Source organism: Rhipicephalus microplus, chromosome 2 (genome assembly GCF_043290135.1).
Source record: "Rhipicephalus microplus isolate Deutch F79 chromosome 2, USDA_Rmic, whole genome shotgun sequence".
Lineage (NCBI taxonomy): Eukaryota > Metazoa > Arthropoda > Arachnida > Ixodida > Ixodidae > Rhipicephalus > Rhipicephalus microplus.
Window position 1 is genome coordinate 169,739,505 of NC_134701.1, and position 27,914 is coordinate 169,767,418.

Here is a 27,914-nt window from a genome sequence, read left to right on the forward strand (position 1 = left end):
AGCACTTCTCCGAACCAGTTGCCTTTGAATTGTTTGCCGGCACGCCTGCACTTCCACAGTGACCGATAGTTGCTCTGAATGGTTTTCAGCTAAAGTAATGTTTGTCAGTAACCGTTGGCACTATGCGCAGTCATAAATAAAAATTCTTAGTTATTGTAGATATTATTTTGGTTGGCGGAACAACGATGTCCTAGTACTAAATAATATTGCCAGGACGTTCAAGATTCTGAAATGAAACCAGCGACACAACGGTGGGTCTGAATTATCACCAGGGTGAAAACGCTGAAGTAACTGCGGCGACAGTATCCACAGAAAGTCCGACGGCTTCAATCATCATGACCCCCCCCCCCCCCCCTTGTTTCTGCTCTTAGCCTACTGTTTATATAAGTTTACTCATCTCGATGTGCATCAATGTTCTGTCATTGCACATTTGTTGCAGTGTACAAATAAGTTATTATCGCTGTATATAACACCTTGCACTGTACATACACCATCGTCCATCTTTCTGTGTGCTCCTAAGCTATGTAAGCCATATCTGGAAAGAAAATTCTTTTGAACTAGGTCGTATGTTTACCACGGGACGGGTTCATGCTCTCCCGTAGTAGAGTAGCTCGTATTCTAAATCAGTAACAGCTTCTTATCACTGACCTCCACTAAAAAGCTACTACAAGGTACCTTCACTGTCTTCTGGGTGCTTCAGACATGTAATTCAAATGGTACCTGGTGGTAGTTGTTTTCATGACCCTAGTTTTTGCGCTATAAATGCGAAGCTATCTATCTATCTATCTATCTATCTATCTATCTATCTATCTATCTATCTATCTATCTATCTATCTATCTATCTATCTATCTATCTATCTATCTATCTATCTATCTATCTATTCATGACACTAATTTTTTTCGTTTTCAATGCAAAGCGTTTTTTGGCGAACTTTCAATTTTGAGCGTATCTATCCATCTATCTATCTATCTAATTATCTATCTATCTATCTATCTATTTATCTATCTATCTATCTATCTATCTATCTACCTAGCCACCCACGACATTTAGCTCTACTGGCCATTCCGATAATGGTATCGATACCAAACTTGGTATGGCATAACAAGACTGTAAGAGGAACATATTTGACTAGTCATAACTTGAAAATCTAAATATGTGTGTCATGAATGCCATGATTTACATTTCATGGTCTGACAGCGCTTGCAGTAGTTTCATTCACATGGTATGTTGCAAAACTGGTATGGTATGGCATGATTGCATGGCGAACACAAGCGACGAACCCTAGCATGAAATTGATGACACGTGTGTCATGTAACAATATGACTACATGCCACGCTCATGATGCGCTCACGGCCATTTCGATAGCGTCACATATACCAAATTTGGTATTACAGTACGAGAATGGATGACGAAGGTATGTGATTGGTGAAAACATGTTAATAATGATACTCGTGTCATCTAACAGCATGACTACATGCCTCGCTAATGATGCGCTGGTGCCCGTTTCGCTAGCTTCACTTATACATAATTTGGTGTTACGGGACGTGAATAAATGACGAAGGTGCGTATATAAAAAATTTCGTATCAGGTTACGTGAATAGATGACGAAGGTAAATGACACGTCGATACGTGATAATCATGACATGAAAGTCATGTACGACATAATTTATCTCCGCCTCGTTATTTTGTGCAGATTGTAAAGTGACGTATGAACCTTCCTCATTCATGCTTAGCTTGATTGATTTCATTGATTCCCACTGCACGTGGGATCTGCCAATTTTTCACGGCTGAACTCTATTCTTTTGTCAATAGGCAGTGAGAAGTTTTAAAATGGGAAACATTTCATAGTGAACTTCGGTGACTTTGACCGTATCTATATATCTATCTAGCCGCCTACAACTTTTAGGTCTCAGGACCATTTTGATAATGGGATCTATACCAAGAGTGGTATGGCATAACATGACTGCACGACGAGCATCTCTGATTAGTCATAACATGAAAATTATGACATGTATGTCATTAATACTGCGAATTACATGTTGTGGTCTTGTTGAGCTTGCGGTGGTTTTGTTCACTTGACATACTGCAAAACGGGTATGGTATGAGATGACTGCATGGCGAACATATATAGTGAAGAGCCCTAACGTTGAAATCACATCATGCATGTTATTCAAGTCATGACTACATGCCACGCTCATTATGCGCACACGGCCGTTGCCGTAGCTTCACATATATCGAGTTTGGTATGATGTGTCTTGTATAGACGACGAAGTAAATTTAGGCGTCTAAATATAATAATGACGACATGCATGTCATGTAATAGTTGAATACACGCTACAATCATAGCGCACTCGTGGTCGTTTCGCTAGCTTCACATGTATCGAATTTGGTATTACGTGACTTTAGACGAAGATAAATGACATGTGCAAACAGGATAATCATAAAATAGAAGTCACCTGTGGCATAATTTACGTCCGCGTCGTAACGTTGGAGTGATCTTAAATTTACTTATCAACCTCTCTCGTTCGTGGTTCGCATATAATTGATTTCCAGTGAAAGTGAGATATGCCATCATTTTTTTTTCATTCTGCGCATATCTTCACTATCCTTCAGCTTCAGTAATACTTTACGTAAGTGCGGAAAACTTTAGAGACCCAAGCTTCTGTATGAAGGGACTGCATTCTGCCGTCGTATGCTCTCATCTAATGCCATCATCGTCGTCTAATGTAGCTTGACATCACGCAAGCAAAACCTTGTGTAGCATTGTTATGTATATAGCATATATATCTATAGGAAGAAAGTGGAGTGCTGAATGAAAAGAGGATCGATCTTAGCACAAAAAGATTGATCTATTTCTGGGATTTAACATCCCAAAACCACTATATGATTATGAGAGAGGCCGTACTGGAAGGCTCCAGAAATTTCGAACACCTTGGGTTCTTAAACGTGCACCCAAATCTGAGCACACGGGCCTACAACGTTTCCGCCTTCATCGGAAATGTAACTGCCACCACCGGGATTCGATCCCGCGACGTGCGGGTCAGCAGCCTAGTACCTTAGCCACTAAACCACCGCGGCGGGGCTTAGCACAAAAAGAAGAGTAGGAGGAAGGGAGGGGAAGGAAAAAAGTTAGGTGGCAGCGTGTGCTGCCATCTTCCGTCACCGCAGGGCTTCAGGCAGGTAAAATCAAGAAAAGTGAACTTGCTGCCAGCAGGGGCTGCTTCTCATGGCAAGTTATCTTTTGCAAAATGTTTTTACATTTACATCACGATTACTTGTAACACGTCCACTTTACTTTCATTGACATTATTCTATGTTAGGTCTCAATATTATTGTGTCTAAATAAGAAAACGAATTCTTAAAGTTAGAGTTCTTTCCTTCAATCATACTGGACACCTTCAATCAAACTGAACAACTTTTGCTAGTATGCGATATATTATTGGTTTGTTGCCAGCTAATAATAAGATCCTGTGCAACATGACGCCAACAGGCAAACAAAAAAGGGCATTCCTCACTTGCTATATTAGCAACAGTTGACGCTGACGGACGTTCCTACTCTTAAGTTCGCACAGAGGGATAACGAATCCCGTAACTACGTGGTAGGGCGTTAGATGTGTTATTCAAAGGTCGCAGGTTCGGTTCCTGCTAGTGGCAAGTTGACTTTTCGTCCACTTTTGTTTCTTGACCTTTGCACTACAATCACTTCCACTATCGTCCCCTTCACTTTCATGGGCATGGTTGTCTGCTGGCTCTCATAATGGTTCGGTACCTGTGGCCAACAACAACACTATTTTAAATTCCTAAGGAAGTGATTCGTGCTCTCGGTGGAAGTGTCGCTTCAAGCATGATGTAGAATAAAAAGAGGTTAAGGAAATCAAAAAGGTGCAAATGTTGTTTACAAATGTCGGCAATAAATAGCGGTTAACGGCCTGTGAAACAACCGGTAGAGAGCCTTGATTCAATATGACTCATTAGAGAACAAACTGACGGACATTGGCCGCTGAGGCAGACACTGGTAAATATGCCTTTGTACACAGATTTAAATATTCCGCGCAAAGTTAACATATCGGTACATATTTATGGCTCTATGGGGTCTTAGGAAGTGGTCCGAGCAAGCTGATCATCATTTTTATTTTATTTCAAAATGACCACGTGGTGGCGAAGGGGGCTGCTCTTTTCCTGTCAAGGCAGTCGTGGTTTGCTTGCGAAAAATTTTACGGTTGCTGTCGTGCTGTTTCGTGCCCTTCGAGATTTTCGGCCAGTAAATCCTCTAATTAAGTCAGCGTGGTGTACGCCTCAAGCCGAGATTTCAGAATGTTATGTCGCCTTGCATTTAACGAAGAACAACTGGGTGCGAGATAGGAGGCACCATGAGAAGAAACGAGGAACCGTCGGCTGAAGAGGTCATTTTGCATAGCAAGTGATATAAATTTTTAAGTGCCTACCTGGGGAATCATGTGCAGCTTAAATTGTTTCAAGCCAGAGACATGTTGTTGGTCGTTCTTCAAGAAGACCTGAAAAGTGAGACGATACAGAACTAAACAGTCATCAAAGTTACCTCTATCAGCAATGAGTGCCCACAAGAAAAGCGGGATAGAACAGGTGCACTCAGGTATCATCTTCCACTGCTATATATAGACCATAGAAAAGCTGTACTTATCGCGGATCAAGGCTCAATGAGACAACCGGCCAGACAGGTCACGGAATCTACGGAGCAAGCATTGGGGTTGATGGTAAATCACAATTGGAAACTCGCTGTCTTGCAGATACAGTCGGATGTTTCAAGGGGAAAAGATGATTGTTAAGTACGCAAGCTTGGTCTCAGTGTAGTTCGCTGTCACAAATGTCCTAATGGCGTAAGTTACGACATGCTGCTCGTCATCGCATAGTTGGCCAAGCACAGCGCCAACAACAAGACGCCAAGTCCGCTAGAATCAATATGGAATTGAGTGAGAACATCAGCATTGGTGCTAAAGTCAACTAACACTTCTGCTCTTGTAATGCAGCAGTTATTTATAATCCCACATTTCTGTGTGTCTCTCTCGAGAAGGCATGTCAGTGCAGTCAGAAAAAATGGCTTGTTTTTGGGCGTGTTGTAGCGTTCATTGTTTAGTTACACTTGGCTATGGCACAAAATACTTTCGCGAAAAAGAGCGAAGAGAAGTAGTGCCTGTTCTTCCCTTTTCTTAGCGCCCCTTCCTTTTATGACATGTATATTGCATGACAGTCAGGTGTATATTAGTTTATATTAAGGCGACACTTATCAGCACACCTTCGGAGTTTTCAGCGATAACTTTTGACAGAGACACGACACTAGTACAAACTTCTATACAGCAGTGACCCATCGAGTACCCTCTACATTCCGTAAGACCTTAGAAGACCAGCTCAAACACACCTACATTACATGAGATTAAATGTACCTTGTACGAGCTACTTTAGCAATGAGATTTTGAACTGTCTGGCTTACTAATATTCATTTTATTGTGGGGACGTTGAGGTTTGTATGAAAACGTTAAATACGATGCCCCAGAATATCCACAACGTGTTTTGTGTGAATGTGGACAATACGCACTGGAGAGACAAGTCTTTGAAGGGGGCATCTCCCTCTGAAGGGGCTTGAGCTTAGAACTGTGAGATATTCTCGGTTCACCGTGAAGTACCACCTTTGAATTAGACAAAATTAAAGGGGGATGACGTTCTAGCGAAGTGACATGTTTAAATATATTTGCTAAATACTTCAATCTGCCAGTGTGCGTTTGATGGTATTTGCGTGAACAAGCCCGAAACAGTGGCGGTGTGCTCCAACCGATGTTTCGACAACTAGACTTTCCTTTCTCAAAGCTATATCTTTGTATGAATTGGTTATTGGGTTATTACTCTATATGCCATAATAATAATCCACAATCCGGAGTAGCATGTCTTTAGAAAAAGGGGGTAGCGATTTACAGTACTAGATACTTTACGATGGGAGAGCTTAAAGCGGTCCCGGGTGAGGTACTACGTTCTTAAGTGGCGAGACGCATGTCAGGAGAAACCGCAAGGCTAACAATTTCACCAAATGAAGAAGGGATTTTTTCTATCTTTTACATTTTACTATACCTCGCAAGAGGTCTGGGTTTCGCGTGGCAGAGGTTTCATTATTTTTGAAATCACACCACCCTAGCGTACTTTTTTTGGCGAGCATAGCAATTTTTTGCTCAAAGACGACATGCTTTTGTTTCACAACTACCGCCACTGACACGCAGCTGCGGCAATTCTGAGCCACGGGCTATCAAACTATCTATTACATTAAACATAGAAACAATCAAACTGTCGTCGGTTCGCAAAGAAATGTTTCCTTTCAAAATGAAAGTCTTGGGCATCGGGAGACAAGAGGCAATTTCCAATCGCACTGTGCCGTTGTCGACATTGCCTCCGCGTAGTTCCCCAGTTTCGATAAGGTGCGTTGCCACACTGCAAGGGCCTCAATTAAGGGCTCTCTTTTGCTTCGCTATTTCATTCACGCATTTATTTTGTAACGTTGTGTGATGTACAACGTGGATGCGAGAATGTATTTCGAAATACGTGTGGAAGAAATTGCGTTCACGCGCTGCCGCTCTATCGCATCTTTCTAGCAGGCCGCAAGAATTAACGCGCGCTATTAGTCATATCGCAGATGACATGCCGAATGTTGCCGGTAAAGTTTCAGAGTGTAAAAATACTAGAGACTGTGTGTGTGTTTGTTACGTTTTTGCTATAAAGGAGTTCAATATAGTACTAAAAGTCCCTTTTAAATGTCAAACCAATCGTACCAAGAAGTTTTCTTCACGACAAAAAAACAAAAGTAGTGGAATGTAATCTCTAAATGTAACCGTAGTTTTCGATGTCAAATCTTCCTTCCGGCAAGCATTAGATGACATGTGCTCAAATAACATGAATTGAATACCGATAATATTAACAGCTGATATCCATGAAATTGTACAATAATCGTGCCTCAATTTTTCATTCTTGAGTGCACGTAATAAGGAAGTATTCAGTTTGAATAACTAACCTGCGTTGCAGGGATAACCTTAGCAACGAGGGATAAATTTGCACAACCGTGAATCACTCGAAGAGGCTTAGCTCCGCAATACCAAGAGAGAGGGCGTTTCAGGGAGATACTTAAAATACAAGGAAATGAGCTTCATCAGAAAATTGCCAATAAATATTGTGGAGCAAGTGAACATTATTTTAGCAGACTCGAAAATGCATTTACGGGGTCATTCATTGCCCCGGTCAACCTTATTACGCAGGAAAATGGTTCACCGATTTTCTCGCAATTGTTTAAATTTGACTACATCGCAGTGACCATGTCTCTTCATTTTACACGTACGTTTCTGCAGTCATAAACACTCGCCAAATAAGGTGGATCAGTCACCTCAACTAGCTTTCACCTCGGCAGTTCACCCTCCTAACTCTAAATGCACTATTACAGCATTTGTTACATGTGACCCTCTTCGAGGCTTCTCTTGAACCGCAAGTTAAGCGCGTCACGTCAATAGATGCATACGAGTGCGTGTGGAATAAATTTCAAAATAACTTGTATTTGTTAATTCACTTCATCCAATGAATGCCCGTGTTCTGAGCCTGAGTCAACACTGCTTCTCCCTCTTTGCATTCCAGTTTGGTCAATTCCGCATCTCTTTTACCTGCACAGGGTAGCACGCACAAGGTTTTTCGATTATAGTGGCACAACTTAGGTTTAACAAAATTCAGTACGCCGTAAAAAAAAAGCCATACGCACTGAATCCTCAGATATGACATGAAGCAAAAGTATATCGAAGAAAGCCTCGAATTTAAGCAAGCCTTGAATGTAACCAAGAATTGAGCTCTGCAATAGTAGGTGATACACGAGAACATAGAGTGCATATTTTTAGACATACAACCCTGCCACGACCTGTCAGTGAATACGCGATAACGGCCATTAGGTTCCTGAATAGACGCAAATGACATCTCAATTTCCACCCTCAGTTCCCAATAGCAAGTCTCCCTTTTTTCCTTCTCCAAATGATGTGCGCTGGAGTCTCTAAAAGTCACAAACTACACGGATTTATCTTCCTAATGGTTTCGTCGTGAAGGTTCCTTTCACAACACTGCATGAAACATTTGAGCAGAAAGCATTAACCTTTCTATATACAGTTTGCTAGAAGTGTCGAAGGATAACTGCTTCCACGGGAGTCGCCATCCTGGAGATATTGCCATTCTATGTGGTCGTTTTAAGGTTTGTCCACCGTGAAGCGATTGGAAACGGCTTCTAAAAAAGTCATTAGCGGCACCTTTTCTGGTAGTACTTTTCCGCATTCTTCTTTCAATGCACTCAAAATCCGTAAGCACTCAGACACCAGAGCTCTATAATGTGCTCTCATATTGTTCTGTTTTATTAACCCTGGTGAGCTTAAATCGGTGACACATGAAGCATGTTTCTAGCAGTGACGAACAAAACGAAGTTTCAAAGATATGAAGTACTTATATTTTGTGGCATATAAATCGTAATACTATTATACGATCTTCTTGTAAGTTGTGTTCTCGTGTACCGAAATGCTACCGAAAAACGGTATAACTTAACATGGCGAGATGAAGGCATAGCTACTGGCTATTAGGTTTAAGGGCAACGTTTCTGCACTGGAGTGCCCATGCACTCATAATTTCTAACAAGCTGCCCCACCAGCACCGCGTATAATACATACACAAATACACATCTAATATAAGTAAAACACAAGTTGGTAGAACACGCCGGGAAACATGATGCCCGTATAGGTTAAACCAGGCGACACGCCGGGCATACCGCCTGGCTAACCTGTCTGCCTTCTCTTTTGTTGTTCTTCATTCCTTCCTTCCTTCACTCCGTTTCTTATTCGAGGCCATACGTCCACAATAATAATTTAGGATAAGAGTAAGACAAACCATTTATTTCATATGAAGTCTTATCCATAGACCTTGCCGCGAGCAAGAAGCTGCTTCGCTTGCTTAGAAGATTTGTCGTTCAAAGTGAAGTGATATTTGTGCCATGGAAAGAAACTTGAGCCTAGTTCAGCCTTCACACACACACACCTCAATATTCCGTTCCTTCTTGGTAAGTACGCGTCAGATATTTAGGCTTGTGGTCACACTTTCAATAAAAAATCAGAATTCTCTAGCAGCTGTTTTTAAGGGTGTTTGCACTCCAGCGGAAGGCCTCACCATACTCGTGCGCATGTGGAAGGCTTTTTTAGGGGCAAAACTACTTCGGCCCACACCTCACAGTCGCCGCTGAAGCTTCCCGCCAGATCGCTGCTCCCCATCTATCAATTTTGCAGCTCCTAGTAGACGCTTGCTCGCCGAAGTGGACGCGATGGAAGACGCGACAACTAGCGACGCTGCAGTCTCATCTTGTATCATGTCTCACGTGTTCGCAAATCACGCATAGAGTACGGATAAAGCGAGCTTGAAGAAACGTGCAACGCGTCACAGATGGCTACTCCTCACAAGTCTCAACTCGCTGCGGCATGTGCGTGGGCTCCGCGAGTAGCTTCGGCAACGTGCCATTGAGAGTAACCGTGCCCTGCCGCCTCAGAACCCGCGGGATGCAAAAAATGAAGCAAAATGAAACAACAGCGTTGTAAGTTCACGCGTGAGCCGAACTTGCGGACTTGCAAGCGGAGCTGCGAAACTGTACTGGTTATAAAAGATAGCAGTGGTTCAGCTGAGAAATGCCAGAATATAGCCCGGAATAGGCTCGCTATGCCAGGTTATGCCTGTGTGACCTACGAATGGACAGAACAATGAACCATAAATGAACGAATAGACGGGTGGATAGACGAATCACGGATGAATGGACGGACGCATGGACGAAGCACGGATGAACGGGCAAAAAAAACCACGGATAAATGGATGAACAGATGTACCAACCACGGGTGAGTGTACGGACGTACGTGTGAACCACGCATGAACGGACGGAATGATGGACTAGCGAGCGAGTGATCTCATGCGAGTGAAGCACCACCACGCTACTGGCACCTCGTTCCAGGAGCTTCAAGATCTTTTCTGGCACGCAAGCTTTGCGCCATGTGACGTCACTGCATCTCGTGTTTGCGCGAAAATTCTTAACATCGGCCAGTGCAGTTTACGCTGCAAAACGTTGCCTCACCATTTCGCCTTCATGAAATCCAGCAGCTGCATCAGGATCTAAGTCCTTCGCCAACCATTTCTAGGGAGCTTTGCTCCTCCATTGTATTCATACACAAAACAACTGCTAGTTTTTATCAAGGTTTTTATCGGCTGAACCCCGTTATTCACTCAGAAAAAACAAAACGTGATACTCATCACACTTTTTCATTCACACCGAAGCTCCAGGGCTGCCCGTGAGAGAGTTACTCAGCGTTATTTTTTCTCTTATTCCGCATGTGTACCATATCAACATCAAGTAGATGTAGAAGTAGATCATAAACTTGTGGCTCACACCCACCATGGGGGGGGGGGGGCAAGAATTAGGTAGCTCAACAAAAAAGAATATATATATTTAAATACTAGCGAAAAGAATATGAACAGAAAAAATTGATTTTTTTGTAAATTACTCCTGACGGAAGTTATTCCTGACAAAAAATTTGAATCAAGTGGCGCCGCGCTCTTTTCGTTTTCATCTTCATGTTCTTCGCTCCTCGAATACCCAATAAAAACGATAGCGATATGACATAAAAGGACTGAAAGAAGCAAGTACAAAAAGCTGTGCCACTTGCCTTCGCCGAGAGTCACCATCTGCCGGCTCCGGCGTGAGTGGAGCTGTCGACATGACGGGGAGGTTTTTTGGCCTCTTTATTGTCATGGCCCTCAGGACTTGAATAAAGTTCTTCGTATGTTCGTACTTGGTTTAGTGGCTCAAAGATAGAGCGATCAAAGGTGCTAGTGTCCATGTTAGCTCAGCTTTCATAGTAACAACTTCATTTTCCTAAAGTTGCTCAGTTTTTGCTAATAGTGTCCAGTGTAACTACACTTGGGTAGAATTATCAAGTGACTAGTGGATACGTGACGTCATTTTAGTCACGTGTCCCAGTGTTCCTTAGGTTATGGCAGGAACATGTGACATGACGAGCAATGACGGGATGTTACATTATTTAGGTATTTTGAAAACTCACGGGAGTTAACGTCAACTCCACTAACGTGCGTGCTGTTACGTGTCTTCTAATGACCTGTCTATGTGCTACGTTATGTTAAGTGATGTTATTCGTGTGCCTAATGTTTTGGTTGTGTTACGTGATTGTAGCCTTTTGATCAGTTAATACAAGAAGTTTCGTCATTTTAATTCACGTCACTAGTTGGTAAGTCATGTGACATCATTTTATTGCCATGACTAGCTATTATGAGATGTTATGTGCTTCTTAGTCACTTATCAGACTCGCCCGTCATAGGTTTAGACCAAGTGCTGTTATATAATTCATGTCAGCTTAAAAAAAGTGGATGCAGCAAAAAGCTGTATTACTGCAGCTCGAATAGAACTGTACTTCAGGGTTATAGTTCAGCATTTTCAAGCACGGACGGTACATACAAGTCAAGTGAACATAAGGTCAACCACAATGCAAAATTATGAAAAAGGAGATGTGTATTGCAGTAACGTAGACGTACTTGTAGTTAGCTGAGTCCTTTTTTATTGTGAATATCCTATAAAACAGCACAAGGGTAAGCAAAAGATATACAGAAGATAATCTCAGAAACAAAATACGGGAATGACAAACCGTAAGCCAAACAAAAAAAATGTGAGGACCACACCAAACACAAAAACTTAACGTATACAGACCATATACGCGTAAGTGTTTTTATATAAACACTTGTAGGCATACACATGCCCTTAAAGAGTCTAAGAGCGTGATTTAGTGAAAAGACTGTATTGGAATAAAAAACTGTGAGACATGATATCTTTTATTTATGTGTGGTTAGCGTGTATAAAAATCAGCAATACGGTGGAACACAGATTGCCACGCATCGTCCATGCGACATAAAACTGTAGACCAAATATCTGCATGTCATGTATGTTCTAGAAAATCATGGCAATCTAGAACGTAAAAATTTGTATAACCAACATTTGCCTTTCGCAAATCAATTCTACATGCAAGCCTAACGATATGAGCAAAGAAACTGTAAGAGCGTTAATTTGTGTTAAAAAATATTTGGACATGCGTTCTCTGAAAGCAAGACTTTCTACGATATGAACGTTATATACCTAACTTTGACATGACACATTTTGCTATGATGTTACAGCCCAGACAATTCGAAAATATTTTAGTACAGAAAGACAAAAATTATATGCAGTTAGTTTCCCCATGGTTGACGAGGCGTCTCACTGTCTCTGTCAGAGTCCTGTTAACCTGTTAAGCTTTTTGTAAACACTTTCGAAAGGTTTACTGCAAAGTAAATTATTAGATAATAGAGCCCCTGTTGTTTTTAACATATAGAAAATTTTATTTTTCTTACTGTTTCAATTCAAGATTTAGAGCAATACGCTTTCTGCGAAGGATCATCGCTTGTTATTTAGCAATTATCTCGTAATTACTTTTTATCAAAGCAATATTCGGGGCACCGAAGGATGGTGTTCGCACAATTTGCGAGAGTGTGTGAATATTGTGTTTCTGAAAGAAAAACGACATTGTCATCTGCATATGCAATGCTTTTTATTTTTCATGGAGCCGAAAAAAAGCTCATTTATGTTAACATTGAATATAGGCGACCTAAAAAGGCCGCTGGTGGTATACCATGCGGAATCAGTTTGTTTATTTTGAATAGTTACGGCTAACGCACCAGCACCCATGCTGGAGATAAGACTAAAATTTGTTTGCCTGACCGTGAATTGAATGATTTTCAAGCTAAGCGACAAGAGTCGTGCCTTAACCATTATCGAAAGTTTTTTTTGAGATATTAAATGACCTAAAGAACAGGTAGTTTTCATCAAACGCATCATTTATAAACTCCTTTTGCATCAATAAAGCCAATTCTGTCTACATGCTTTGGAAAAAAATTCTATTCTGCGGCCGAGATGAGTGTTTGATTATCTCAGAAACTATACAACGGCATGTGCCTTATATCCTAGATAAGCTTTTGAAAAATAGGTAAAATAAAACTTGCGTGCAATAGTTGTGTTCGTTTTTGTTTTAATTATTCGCTTTGGTCGAGAGAGAGACAGAAAAAGACTTTATTCACAGGATCCTGGGTGGGGTAGGTGCCGGCCTCGCCGGGCGCGGTCTACCCTTCTAATGTTCTAGTCTATGCAGCCCTAGAAGCACAGGGCCAAGAACTTGAGGGTTTAACCTCACCCGACAGAGGATACTTGGGTTCCCGCGGCCCGCGCTTGCGAGTCCCGAGTTCGCGTTCTCCCCTGTCTGGCAAGGGCCCCCTCAAGCTACTCGATTGCCCATTGTGTCAACCCCTTTTTTTCAATCGGCATTTATATCCGATAATAGCTTTGTTCTGAGCATGTTAAAAATTCTAGTCAATACTGTCACCAGTATGTTTGTGACGATATTAATTGACCTAGCTTGCAAACCTTTAGCATCAAATGACCTGAAATTCGTTGTGCTATGCGGAACATGTTTTAAACTTCCTTTACAGTTGTGGGAAGAAACACAGTGCAGTCAGAAGAGCTTCCTGTAGTCTGAATCAAGAAAATTCATGCGAGGAAGGGCATATGGTATTATAACTTCTTGGCTCTCGCACCTCTATAAAACTATCAAATAGAACAACTGAGAGACCCACCCCGTGAGTATTAAAAGTGTTCACGAGTATGTTAAGATTAGAGAGCTTATTTTGGTCGGTCAGTACATATTCAAGGAAAAAGGAAGCGGCGCAAAACAGAGGACAGTGACAAAGACAAGCCAAGTGCTTACCGACAATTAAAGTTTTATTCTGCACAAAGGCAGGATATATACGCATGCGGATGTCGAGTGGATGTGAAGAAGAGGTGAAGAAAGATGATGTATTCGTTAAGAAATTAGGGGACCCTAAAACTTCGCCTTTAGGAATTGACCACGATGGCGATATCCTGTTGTTAGTGCGTATTTCAAACACTTACCCCCGTATTCACAAACGCTCCTCGACAAGACTTTCACCTTTCACTTCGGTGCGCCGCTGCTCGGCTGAAAATGACGCTGCGCTACTCAAGAATCGCAGCAAATTACTACTGATATGCAGTGAATTTCCCTGCCTATAGATGGCGCTCTTATCGGCTTTCTCAAGTGAAGGTGGAGCGTTGAGTGACGGGGTGTTCTAGAATATGTGGGTTAGTGCATGAAACCTTTCCGAGTTTGCTAAGCACCCACTACGTGGCCTGAAGAGCATAAGCGTGGGTGCCTTTTGTGGTGGGTGACCGGCTTTAAACAACAAAGCCAATACGATAATCACACGTTCACCCGCTCGCTGGTCGTGGGTGCTTGTAGTGTGCAGTAATACTGCAATATTTCGAGTTGCATTGTGAAGCATGTATACAGGACGAGTGTGTTTTAAAGCCTGAACGCTACCTTTACTACATGTCTAAGCAGAGGAAGTTCTTACTGCATTTACACGCAGACATGTGGTCGTGTGGTAGATTATCTGCTTTCCACGCAAACGAACCGGGTTCAGTGCTCACTCGGACCTAAACGCCCGTAGTTTGGTCCCCGCTCTGACCCAGGATTTGCATCTTTCTAGATTATCAGTCACACATAAGATGATTATTTTTCTCTCCCAACCAACGACGATGACATGGAGGCCGACACCAACGAAGACGCCTATACGCCAGAATTTATCTGAAAAGATCTCTTTAACAATTTCGCTTTATTACTTGTATGCAATCATAGGGAAATAATAAATCATCATCCATGTGAAAAATACTGAAGTTTTTTGGTGGGAAGCCCTATCGAGGGCTATTGCAATGTGAAATAAAATTATTTGTGTGCAACCGTTGCCCCTATAGGGTGAAGTACCTGAACGTGGAATTACGTCAGTGCGTAGAAGAAAGCGTAATTCGTTCTGCTATATGTCATGCGAGATGGCAATGTGCCAAACTGGAATATTTGAACAAACGCCGAATTGCAGAATACGTCACGTGTACAAGAAAATTGTCCGACCTTTACGCACGGGTCACTATTCTTCAATAAGTAGCACGGAGCCTGAATTCGTGGCTGATATACATATTTAATAGATAAATATCGTGAACATTTTATAATTATTGTTTGCATGGTCTCTGAACTCTGTACATTAACAATTTTACATCTACTTTTTCCCGTGCTAAACTGGCGGCTGAATTAACGAGAAGGTTAAGCAACCATCCGGTTCTGGATATATTTTTTTTCATTTCGCTTATAAGCTCGGGTGCATGCCCATTCCAACGAACACATCGATTTTTATTTATCGGATGTAAGTCAGTAAAATACAGCTGATATTAGGTGCCTAAAATTATGTCAAGGCATTGAGTGAAATCTTAGGGCAATAGAGCCGACGTTTGTTTCCGCCTATATTCTGGTATTTTTTCACAAAATGAAAACCTAAAGAATACAGGAAATGTTGTGTCTCTAATAGCGTATGGTAGAGCTCGTATGAAAAGGCTATGAGAAGACATTGTGCGATAAGCCGAACCTAAGCGAACACACAGCGTGAATTTTAGGACAAAGCTCGTGATTCTCCTAAATTATTCGGCATAATATAAGCGCGTAAGAACAGACTAAAGACTGGTGATGGCACTGCGTAAGTGGAGCACGAATACGTCGTTAGAGCAGAACCCAGAGGAAGGCCATGTAGACGCCGTACATTATGCTTAAGAAGGAAGACAGCAAAATGAGGTCGTTCCACGGAAGAAAGCCACGCTTCTGTCACGTGGAAAAGGTTTTTTTATATATATATAAAAGGAACATTGCCTCGAGCTTGCCGAACCATCCCATCACTGTCATAAGGTTTGGCAAGATACGGACTAACAACACCGCTGACGGGGCTGTTATGTTTTTGTTGTGTTTTAAGCACAAGATTCTCCTCGTCCCTAATTGTCAACGTGGCAGCACGCTCGACGAAATTGAGTGAGTCAAAGGTGAATAGGGAGAATGAAAGCTGCTGAGAATAAGGTATATCTTTAGCAGAGTTCAGAAGAAGCCATACTTTTCTGTTATCTGACGAACATAGACGCACTAAAAAGCGTTTATTTGCTGCTTTATTTGCTCCAGCAAGCCTCTCCACAGCACTGCATATGCGCTAATTTTCAACGCTCCCAGGCAGCTTAAAAAAAAAAAAAGTGACGCCGCTGCGATATTAGCTATCGGTCATTACCAACAATAACGATATTTACTCTACCAGAAGCTAGCATAATCACTAATTATACAGTATGCTTCACAAAAGCGTCTGCCTTGACCTCAAAAAAAAAACCAGACATTGATTTCAAAACAAACACGGTTTCCTGAGTCAAAAGTGAAAACAATTCATTTAGACTTTTTACTGTATCAACTTATTTACACTGTACACTTCATATGCGAACGCCATTTCTCTTTTCTTCGCGCGAACAAAATAGTATTCCCACAACTCGCGCATCTCAAATCACGAGAGGCGCATTAAGTCAACTGACTTTAGGCCAAGTGGCAGCAACACTGCTCTTTCTTTTTTCGAATTTTTCGTAGTCATTCAATTCTGAAAGAAGCACGCGTAGTGGTATTTTTCTGTCTGAATAAACGTATATTTTCATTTATCTTAACTTCCTGATGGCCCGAGGCAACGCAGCCATGTGCGCTTTTTATGCCGGTAATCTTAATAATGTAGTTGCGGACACAGTAAGCTAAGCAAGCCTGCTTTATCGTAACGTCACTGTTTTTTTTCGCCGTTTCATAACCTCATTAGGTGCATTTGCATCGTATAAGCATTGCCCTCTGTTTAGAATGAAGCTATGTACAAGCACCCTTTTGGCGAGCACCATACTCCGGCGGCCAAGCTTGTCCTCAATGAACCATGCAGGGCGTTGCAGTTTCTGCCACCGAAGCAAGCTCCTTCCTCACTCAGCACATGGTGGCGTCGCGGAAAGCAATCACGCTGCGCCTGGCACAATTTGCTTTTTGCCAGACCCCATATGTACGAGCCAAGCAAAAGCATCCCCACTCCCCCACTAATGCGCCGATCGCTTTCACAGAACTTTCCCTAATATTTAAGCACGGCCAATGTTCAAGCACAGCATCTCTCATAGCCATATTGTGGTTTTGGGAGGTCAAACGCCACATATCAATCAATCAGTGTTGTCTTTTGAGAAGCGCGAGTCAAGTGGCAACATTGTATTAGCAGCGGTCGTCTTGAGTGTATGAACTAAACGTTGAGCAGCTAACGCTACAAACACTTGCGCACCATTTTTTTTCTTTTTTCATCTACAGTTGATTACGAGCACGGAGGGTTTTTTTGAACCTCTAACAATTTGTGCTATTAACTAATGACACACAATTTGCCTGCGTGATGCCCTGTTGACACTTTTGTTTATTAACACCTTTCCTTTCCTTTCAAAAAGTTTTCTCAGTAGGTGACATGGGCGAATAGCGTCGTTCTTTTCTGCAATAAAATACGTGACACCATTTTCACATAAAATCACATTGTTGTTGAATGCACTTCGGCGTGACAGAGTGTTTCTGTGCGCGTACTGGTGACGAGTTACTTGTACGGCAACTACCCTTACCGTACCTATGCAAGCGCATTAAAATAGGCTTGTTTCTCAAGGCACCTAAGGAGAAGTAAAGAAACAGAGTACTGAGAGAGTTAGTATATATTCACGTTGAAGTGTAGCGCGAGGAAAACGGGACCCAGCAAAGAACACATAGGACACCAATAAAGGACACGTGCATTGACCTAAATACCTTTGTTACCAGCCTCTATTAACACCACAGAAAACAAGTTTTCTTGAGCAGTTCTTTTGGAGATAAACATTCATGAAACGACAAATAGTTTGGTTTGCAGTAGGTTTGAAGATAAAAGAAATTCTGGACATAGGTTCTATTCAAGGAACCGCGGAAAAAAACCTGACGCACTTCACCTGCGATGTTGCACAACTATGATTTCTCCCGAAACTTTACACTTTTGCACTGCCCAAACTGAGAAAACAGACGGAAGGAAAAAGAAAGTAAGGTTGACCAGAAAACTGACTTGCCTGCTGAATCCCAATGAGAACACTAAAATTGAGAAGAGATACTAATAATAACAATAGTAATGTTCACTATATTATTGCTACTAATAATATTATATTGATCATAATAAAATCAATCCACTCTCCTATTTAATATAGATAGGGTAGTTGAGGTGGTGGAGGAGTTCTGCAGAGAGCTGCACAGAAGCCGAAAAAGCTATGATGATATAGTAAGAAGCAATAAGAGCCCGGTCGTATTCCACACCCTAGGTGTAAAGACATGAAAAGGAATGAAAGCCCTAAAAGGAATGCAAAGAGGCTAAGCCACTGGTCAGGATAAGGTTAAAACGGAGCTGCTGGAAGATGGCGGAGAAATAGTGTGAAAAAAACTGGCAACCTTATATACGACGTGTTGCTTGAGAGGAAGGGTGCCAGAATCTCAGAAGAACGCCAACAGTCGCAAAAATGAAGCAATGAACGCGATACCACAAGTTGTAAGGTCACGCGCAGAATGGCAAGCAAATCGAAATGTTCCCTGCGTTTCTCGTGCACGAATAACGCACGATACGTACTCACGGGTACAGATGAACGCGAATATGCGTCTCATTTGTTACTTCGCTGTGTCTGAAAATTGTGCTTTTCATTTCGCCAACGGAGACTGCGCTACGATTGCAGTCACCTTTGTGCTCCGGGTAACTAGAAACGAATCATTTCGTTGAAAGCTAAGGCCAGCTAAAATGTATGATCTTTCCCACTGCGAGATAAGGGTGCGTGAGGTAGCGTCTACCCAATCTTTTCCGCGTGGCAAAGGAGCGCGCGCCACCGCGTCGTGACTATGTGGCGAAGCGCGCTGTTTGCGCCATCTTGCTGGTAATGCTGAAAACACAATAGTCCCCCCCCCCCGTCCCGAGATGCCCATCACTAGTGGTAACCGGTAGATATAAATAGCTTGCCTTGCCGTTTGAACGTTGAGGGACGTGTTCTTCCGTGGCTCACTAGTTAACGCCTCGTACTCACGTTTCAGAGGTGCCTAGTTCAATTGCGCGCACCCGAGTCTTTTTAAGTGTGAATACACTTTATAAGCGACCCCAAACCATCCACCGCCGTCGGCGGCGTCCGCAGTCTTCTCTCTATCTTTGAAAGAAAGAGGACTTGGCGGGCCGCAGCGCGACGCTCTACCGAATAAGCCACGGACGCGACGCTGATATCGGTGTCAGTAACGCGCCTTATACCCCCTCCCCCTTCGCTCGCTCCTCCGCTCTCCTCGCTCGCTGCAGCTGCGCGCGCACCCCTCTCTCTCGCGCGCCCGCCTTCTCTCTCAGTCTCCCGTCGAGAGCGGGTCGTGAGGGGGAGTAAAGTTAAAATCTGTTGGCATTCGCCAGTGAGTTAACGTAAACTCCCCCGTGTGATCAAATTGCGATTCCCAGGAACCATAACACCATAAAGGCACCATAGTGTGATTAATAAATATAATAGTGCGAATTAATAAATACCCCTCATAGCATCACCCCATGTATTCGCACTTAACCATGTTCACCCTCGGGGAAATGCTTGGAAGTTTTTTCTGGGTTTTTGTTCTCTCGTTTTCTTATATATAGATACGTATACATGTACGGTGAGTGACGGTGACGCCCACGCTGACGCCGGCGACAAAATCCAGTTGAGAGGGTCCATAAAATTGCTTTCGCAGTAACAATAAAAAGGAGCCGTCAAGGACTTAAAAAATTACAGGCCAGTGGCCTTCCTGTCATTTCTCTACAAACTATAAACAAAATAGTAGCTAATAAAACAAGGGCTACAATAGAGTACAACCAATCAAATAACCAAGCAGGATTTCATAAAGAGTACTCCTGAATAGACCGTATTCATACTACCCATCTGGTGATCGAGGAATGCGCGGAATACAACCACCTCCTATACGTAGCCTTCATAGATTAGGAGAAGACGTTCGACTCAGTCGAGACATCAGCAGTAATGAAGGCACTACAGAGTCAAGGTATCGACGAATCCTACATGAACATGCTGGAATAAATCTACAGTGAATCCACAGCCACGATAGCCCTCCATAATGAAAGTGACAGAGTCCCAATAAATAATGGTGTAAGGCAGGCAGATGATATCTCTCTAATGCAATTCCCGCATGTTTACAGGACGTTTTCAGTGCTCTAGATCTATAAAAAGTAAGAATAAAAGTTATTGGAACGTATCTTAGTAACCTGCGATTCACTGGTGACATCCCCTTGATGAATACCTCATGGGACGAATTACAGCTCGTGAATGCTGACTTGGACCCAAAAAGCACAAGAGTAGCTTTGAAAACTACAGCTTAACACTGATGTAATGTGCAACAGTCTCAGCAGAAAACAGCGTTTTGTTATAGGTGGAGAGACTCTGGAAGTTGTAAAAAAATATGTCCACTTAGGACACGTAGTAACAGCGGAGGCGAACCACGAGAGTGAAAAACCTAGAATTATAAGGATGGGGTGCACCACATTTCGAGTGATTTCTAAACTCATTAATGGTATACTAATGCTCACCTTCAAGAGGAAGGCATAAACACCTGCACCTTGCCGGTACTCACCAACAAAACAGAAACCTGGAGGCTTACAAAGAAGGTTCAGCTTATGTTGAGGATGACACAGCGAGGGATGGAAAAAGAAATATGTGTAACCTTAAGAAAGAAGAATAGAGCAAAATGTATCACAGAACAAACCCCGGTTAATGATACAACGGTGGAAATCAAGAAGATGAAATGGACATGGGCCGGCCACACAGTGCGTATGCAGGACTATAACTGGTGATTAAGGGTAACTGACTGGATTTCCAGAAAAGGCAAACGCACCAGGGTGAGACAGGAAGTTAAGTGGACCGATTAGAATGGAAAGTTTGCAGGTATAACGTGACAGCAGAAAGCACAAAACTGGTTTGGTTTGCGCATCATGTGAGAGGCCTATTCCCTGCAGTGGGCCTAGTCAAGCTCGTGATGAGGATGATGCTGATGCAGTTTACTTGGTAGCATTTTGAAAGAGAATATTCTTACTCGGAATACTTGAACACCGAAACTGTGGTCGGTCTTTCTGTGATATGATTACGCCTTCCGGCTAAAGCGTGGGCACTTCCTGAATGCACAGCCATCTTGAACTGCAGTCACACTGGATCCCTACTTGCGAACATCGTCAATCAAAAAGCAAAGATTACGCATATCTAGAGCACTACATCAATACCTACGTATTATGTGGTGCGTCCCTTTATTAATATACATAGATACCTAATTAAAGAGAACGTGGGGTTTCTTACGCTGAGCTGCAAATACGACGCTCTGCATGAAAAAGCACCCTGGCGACGATAAGGTGCTGCCACCTAGCAGTGGCCCTGGGTTCTTTACAAGTTTTTGTGTCCGGATGGCACTTTCAGGGGGCGTTTACATCTCATGCAGCCCCTCTCCTATTTTAATATTACCAGCCACATGCTGGCGATTAAACAAAGAGGAGGCGCTGTCTCAGGCAAGACAAACCATGAACAGCCGCTTGAGCAACAGAAGAAGAAGAACAAAACTTTATTTGTGAACAAGACTTCATTGCCGCTAAAATAAGGCAACGCCGCGTGATCGGGCCCCTATTCCAAGGCACCGCTTGCTCTCGCCATCCTTTCAGCCTTCCTGAAAAGCCACCGCTGATCTTAGGGGCTGGGCTGGAGAGCATTGCCTCGAACATCTCTCTGCCATTGTCCCCTTTCTGTTCTTCAGTGTGTGCCGTACATTTCTGCGTGATGTGGTAGCGCGTCGGTGTGCTTACACACCACGGGCATATGTCTTTGTATTCTGTGGTTTAGTACGCATGCAATCCGTGGATGTTTATGTATATGTTAGTATGAAGTCGGCTTAACACCACAGAATCTGTGGATTGCTGAAAGGTTCTTGTGTGGTGCTGGGTAATGCCTTCGCAAATCTCTGTAACGTTGCAAGATCACTTTGTAAAAGGGATTGATGGGTGTCGGGTCCTACGCAGTGTTCATATCGGCAGCTCCATAATTAGTGAAACCTCGAGCCGCCTCATCTGCATACAGGTTCCGAGTAACACCATCGCATCCCGGTGCCCAAGTGATTGTCTTGGTATAGCGTATGTCCAGCTGTCTGCTACATTGGGTGAGAACCTGGTGTACCTTGGCGCCGATTTTTCCTTTCTGATAATTTCTACATGCGACCTGAGAATCTGCGATATTCAGCGGAACGTTGCGCTCCATACCTTCCCTATCTGGCGCCTATCTTCCCATTTCGTCTTTCGACAGCTTCCATCTTGAAATTCCCCATTGCAGTCAATGCGAAAGTTCAAAAAGTATTTTCTTTCCTAAAACAAAAAAATGTAATGTGCCATTTGACGCTTTCGATATAAATATAAAGGTGATTTTTAACTAAACCACAACATGGTGCGAAGTGTGTCTCAATATGGACAAAACTGGTGATTTTGTGAAATTTGCCATTTTTTCGCGTAAAGTTTAGGGACTTAAGAGGTCTACAAATATTTTTCTCTCGAAGTATACCTTCGGTGTAGTAAGTTTTCATTTCTCAGATATGCATACATAGTGAAGTATTGCAATGACAAAATGCAAACATAACAAATTTTGCCTACAATTTTCAAGGCGCAAGTGCCAGGAAATTCGCACTAATATTACTAAGCTTCAAACAAGTTAAAGAAGCACCTTTACTCAACATGTACACCAAATTTCACATAGAAATAAGGAACGGTACTTTTAAAATTAAGTTTTCCACAAACAACACCCAAAAGACATTCCAAGAAGTACAGAAGGCAGCAACGTGAGCAAAACAATTTTGCTCTCCGAAATATTCTTGCAGTTCACTGTTTTCAATGCAGTGAATGAGCACAATTTTTTAAATGCGAAGCATTCCTTAGCGAACTTCGGCGTTTTTGAGTGTATCTATCTATCTATCTAGCCGCCTACGACTTTTAGCTCTCCTGGCCGTTTCAATAATCCTATCGATACCAAACTTGGTATGACATAACATGACTAAGAAGAACATGTTTGACTAGTCATAACATGAAAGTCATGATATATGTCATGAACGTCAGAATTTACATTTCATGGTCCTGCATCTCTTCCGGTGATTTCATTCACATGGCATGTTGCAAAACTGGTATGGTATGACATGATTGCATGGCGAACACAAGCGATAGACCCTAACATGAAAATTATGACATGCGCGTCACGTAACAACATGAATACATGCCACGCTCATGATGCGCTCGCGGCCGTTTCGCTAGCGCCACATATACCAAATTTGTTATTACAGTACGTGAACTGATGATGAAGGTATGTGACTGGTGCAAACATGATTATCATGAGACGCCTGTCATGAAACAACATGACTACATGTCACGTTCATGATGCACTGCCAACCATTTCGCTAGATTCACTTATACCAAATTTGGTATTACGGGACGTGAATGAATGACGAAGGTATGATACTGGTTCAAACATGAAAAACATGAGATGCGTGTCGTGTAACAACATTACTACATGCTATGCTCATGATGCGCTCGCTGCCATTTCGCTAGCTTCACATGTACCAAACTCGGCATTACGTGACGCGAACGGACGACATAGGTAAATGACACATCGAAATCATAATCACGAAGTTCGTGTCATGTAACAACATTACTGCATGCCACACTCATGATGCGCTCGCGGCCATTTCGCTAGCTTCACATATGTCTAATTTGCCATTACGTGACGCGAATGAATGACGAAGATATGTGACTGGTGCAAACATGATAATCATGAGATGCGTGTCATGTGAGAACATGACTACATGGCAACAGTTAAGGTGCCAATACACTTGACGTGACGCGATGCGCGTGCTCGCCGGCGTTCATTTCGTCGCGTCACGCCAGCGTCGCCACGCCAGGCCCCTGTCCTGCCATATACTCGCAGGCGCGCGCAGCGCTGCGTCGACGCATGCGCCTTTGAGCGCGTCCGGCGTCCCTCCTTTACGAAAAGAGGGAGACGCAGTGTTGTCTAGGTAATGCATCCACTCGAAATGCAGCATGTCGCATTTCGCGCCGATCGCCGTCGGGCCTCGCCGACGGACGCCGGTCGCGCCTGGCGTCAGACTATAGAGTGTTCGCGTTTTGCTAACGTAGCGTCGCTGTGCCCAGCGTGCGCGCGTGTCAACGCTACATTGGAGAATATTGGGCCTTTCATGATGCGCTTGTGGCCGTTTTGCTAGCTACCCATATACGAAATTTGGTGCTACCTGATGTCGTTGGATGACGAAATATATGACTGGTGCAAACATAATAATCTTGACACGCGTGTCATGTAAGAACCAGACAGAATTCCACGCTCATAGCGTGCTCGCAGCCGTTTGATAGCTCCACATATACTAAATTTGGTATCACATGTCATGAATAGATGACGGAGGTAAACGACACATCGAAACATGATGATCATCAAACGGAAGTCATGTATGGCATCGTTTACCTCCATCTTCTATCGTTGTGGTGACTTCAAAGTGACATATCAACATTTCTCATTCGTGCTTCACATATCATCGATTCTTACTGTACGTGGGATCTGCCAATTTTTTTTCGAATCCATTAGAGATGTTCGCCAAAATGGCTGGGACGTTTGGCGTGGAATGATCCAAGATCAATTTTTGCATCGGTAATTAATTAAAATATTTCACTTCAAAAACATCCCACCTTTTGAGATTGATGATCAGTCTTCGGAAGAATACTACAAACCAAATCGCTAATTGGAAATGCAGATGATGAGCACCTTCAAGATAAATGAGAAGAGAGAATGATAAGTTCTTCAGAGTTTCATATAAAAAAAAACGGTCATTTCACATTGAAATAGTGATGTCTACCATGAGAGTTGTTTCTCCTCAACGCTGAATCGAAGTTCAATTTTCTGAATGAAGATCGATGAACTCAATAGAGAATGTTAGTGATCTCATCTACGCTTGAGTACTACGGCTCTAGATTCTTGTATTCAATGTGCCTCACCACAAATTTTTCTTTGGCGTGATCGTCTGTGTTCAATTTAACGGTCCTATCCGGTTAAAAAAAAGCCCAATTTATTTCTTTTCGTTCTTCTTCCTGCGCAGCTTTCTCTAAGCTACGTTTTTTTTTCCTTTTTTCTTCTTCTTTCACCTCATCTTCTTTTATTTATTCACTAACTGAAACTGCGTGAATGTGGTTTCATTGATTATCTTACTGACATGACTGCACAGCATCAACTGCCACTTTTAGTGTTACCATAATACCTACTTTGTAAATAAGTCACAAATTCATTGTATTGCTGCGGAGAAGCACACTACATCAGCTAATACCTGTTACTGAGGCACTGCTGCAAAATGACTATCTATTTTTTTGTGAAAGAAGTGACATGCACGAAATTGGGCCCATGTTGTTCATCCGCCTGTCCATGCAAATCATCAACACTACCGTTCTGGTGTGCACAAGAGTGATTTATTTATTGCAGTCGGCAAGCCGCTTCATATACCACAGCGGTAAATGAAGAATCTCTATTGCAACAACCTGATTAAAAGTACACCATCTCCTACTAAAATAAATAATGAGTAGCATGCGAAGCAGCGTATGCGTCCATTTTAATATACATTCATCACGGGTGCCTTGCCCGATAGTAATGCGTCCTATTGCAGACGTGCCATTGTTGTCAAGAAGTTATCGTCGTTTTTTTTTTTCTGAAGACATCGATACCTAACTTTTGCGCCTCGCAAGTGTCCTGAAATGCTTCACACATGTGGTGCTCAAGTTGAATTTGAAGAAGTGTCAATTTGCCTCTCGGAAATTTAATATCTTAGGGCATGTTGTTCGCAAGGATGGTGTTCTACCTGATAATGCAAAGCTTTGTATGGTTTCTCATTTTCCTAAGCCATAGACACCAAAAACTCTGGAGTTTTTTTGGCTTATGTTCATGCTTTCGTTCATTCATCCGCAATTTCACATTTGTATTGGTCCCAGTAACATGCCTACTTTCCGACTGCCAAGACACATAATCGGCTTGCGACAATGCATTAGCGAAACGGCGTTAGTGCTCACATCTCCACCGATTCTCTGTCACTTTGATCTAGATATGCCCCTACCAAAATTTGCACTAACGCTAGTGCAGTCGCCTTTGGCGCTATTCTTGCTCAATGGAAGACTGGCTTGGACGAGTGCGTGGTTTCCTATGCCAGTCGCACTCTTACTACAGCTGAATAGAATTCTTCCGTCACAGAAAAGGAATGTCTGCTCATTGTTTGGGCTATCACAAAATTTTGATCATACGTGTACGGGTGTCCATTTGATGTCGTGACTAATCACCACGCTCTCTGCTGGTTATCGTCCCTAAAAGATCTGTCTGGCCGTCTGACTTGTTGGGCATTACGTCTCGAGGACTATGATACGTGTTTTGTCATCAGGCCAGGTCACATTCATTCAGATGCCACCACTCTTTCCCGCCGTCCACTTCTCCATGAATATGCAACTGCGTCTGCTTCGAGCTTAGACGCTGCAGCACTTTCGTAAAGTGAAATGCCTTCCGAGCAGAACCATGACTCTTGGATAGTATCCATAAAAAAGTTTTTGTCTCCGCCATCCCAAGGTACCATTATTTGTTCACTATACGACGCAGAGCTCAACATTTCATCATTAACGATGGACTGCTGCAACTACCTTTCTCATGACCGCAAGTGGTTGCTGGTGATTTTTCGCTACCTACACGCCGATATCTGCACTTCCTTTTACGCGGATCCCTGATTTGTTCGCGCCGGTGTGATAAAAAACCAGCTGTCACAGCGAAAGCACTGTCACAGCGAAAGCTGGAAGAGTGGTCTTCCAGAGCCTTTTTTTTTTTGCCACTCCGTGGGTAGCTGATGCAAGCCCCCCTGCAGAGCACCCACTAGGTCATAAATCATCATACCTTTTCTGTAGTATAGGCAGCAATTCTTGTTCTGGTTGTCGTTCACCTTCTTTTGTGGCTCATATCCACTGTGAGGAATTGTCCAGACATTTGCTATGCCATCCTTTGTCATTCTTTGGAGACGCCTTGCCAGAGATTTTGTAAAATGTTTGATGCTGTTGCTGACGGTTATGCAGAGTTATCCCTGAAGTTTTTCAAATGGGCCGGAGCATTCGGAAACCCACTCGTTACGCAATTCGCATCGTGTGACGCCAGGTTATTCACTTACTGTTCTAAAACACTCTATTCTTCATACTCACGGGATTCTTTTCCCTACACCGAGCCTGCTTAAGGCTATTTTTCAACAAAGGTACAAGCAGCGGCATGGCTCAGCGGTAGAATACTGGGCTGGCCTGCAGGAAACCCGGATTATAATCTCATAGCGTCCTTGCTTTATCTTTTTTACTCAATTTTTTTTTGTCTCTTCTTCACGATGGTGGTTACAGACATCAGCGGTGGTAGCGGGCAATTTCGGCGCACGCGACTTTTGTTGTTATCTCTTAACAGTTTCCGTTTCAAAACGTATACACGCTTCCGAATGCAGTACTGCTGACGCGGAATGTACCACTTTGTCCGACAGTACCTACGTTCGTGTTCGAAATGTCAACTCCGGAAGAGCTCACCGCACAAAGAGAATGGACAACCGCACCCATTGCCTTGCCAGTACCGGTCATTTTACCGCATCGCAAACGACTTCTACGGTTCTATTTTCTGTGCACCTGACGAGAACCGCTGAGTGATTGTCGCTGTTTGGTCACTTGACACGCTATGCTGAAACTACCATGCTGCCAGAGGCCACGTCAAGTTGGCTTATTTATCCTTCTCAATCTT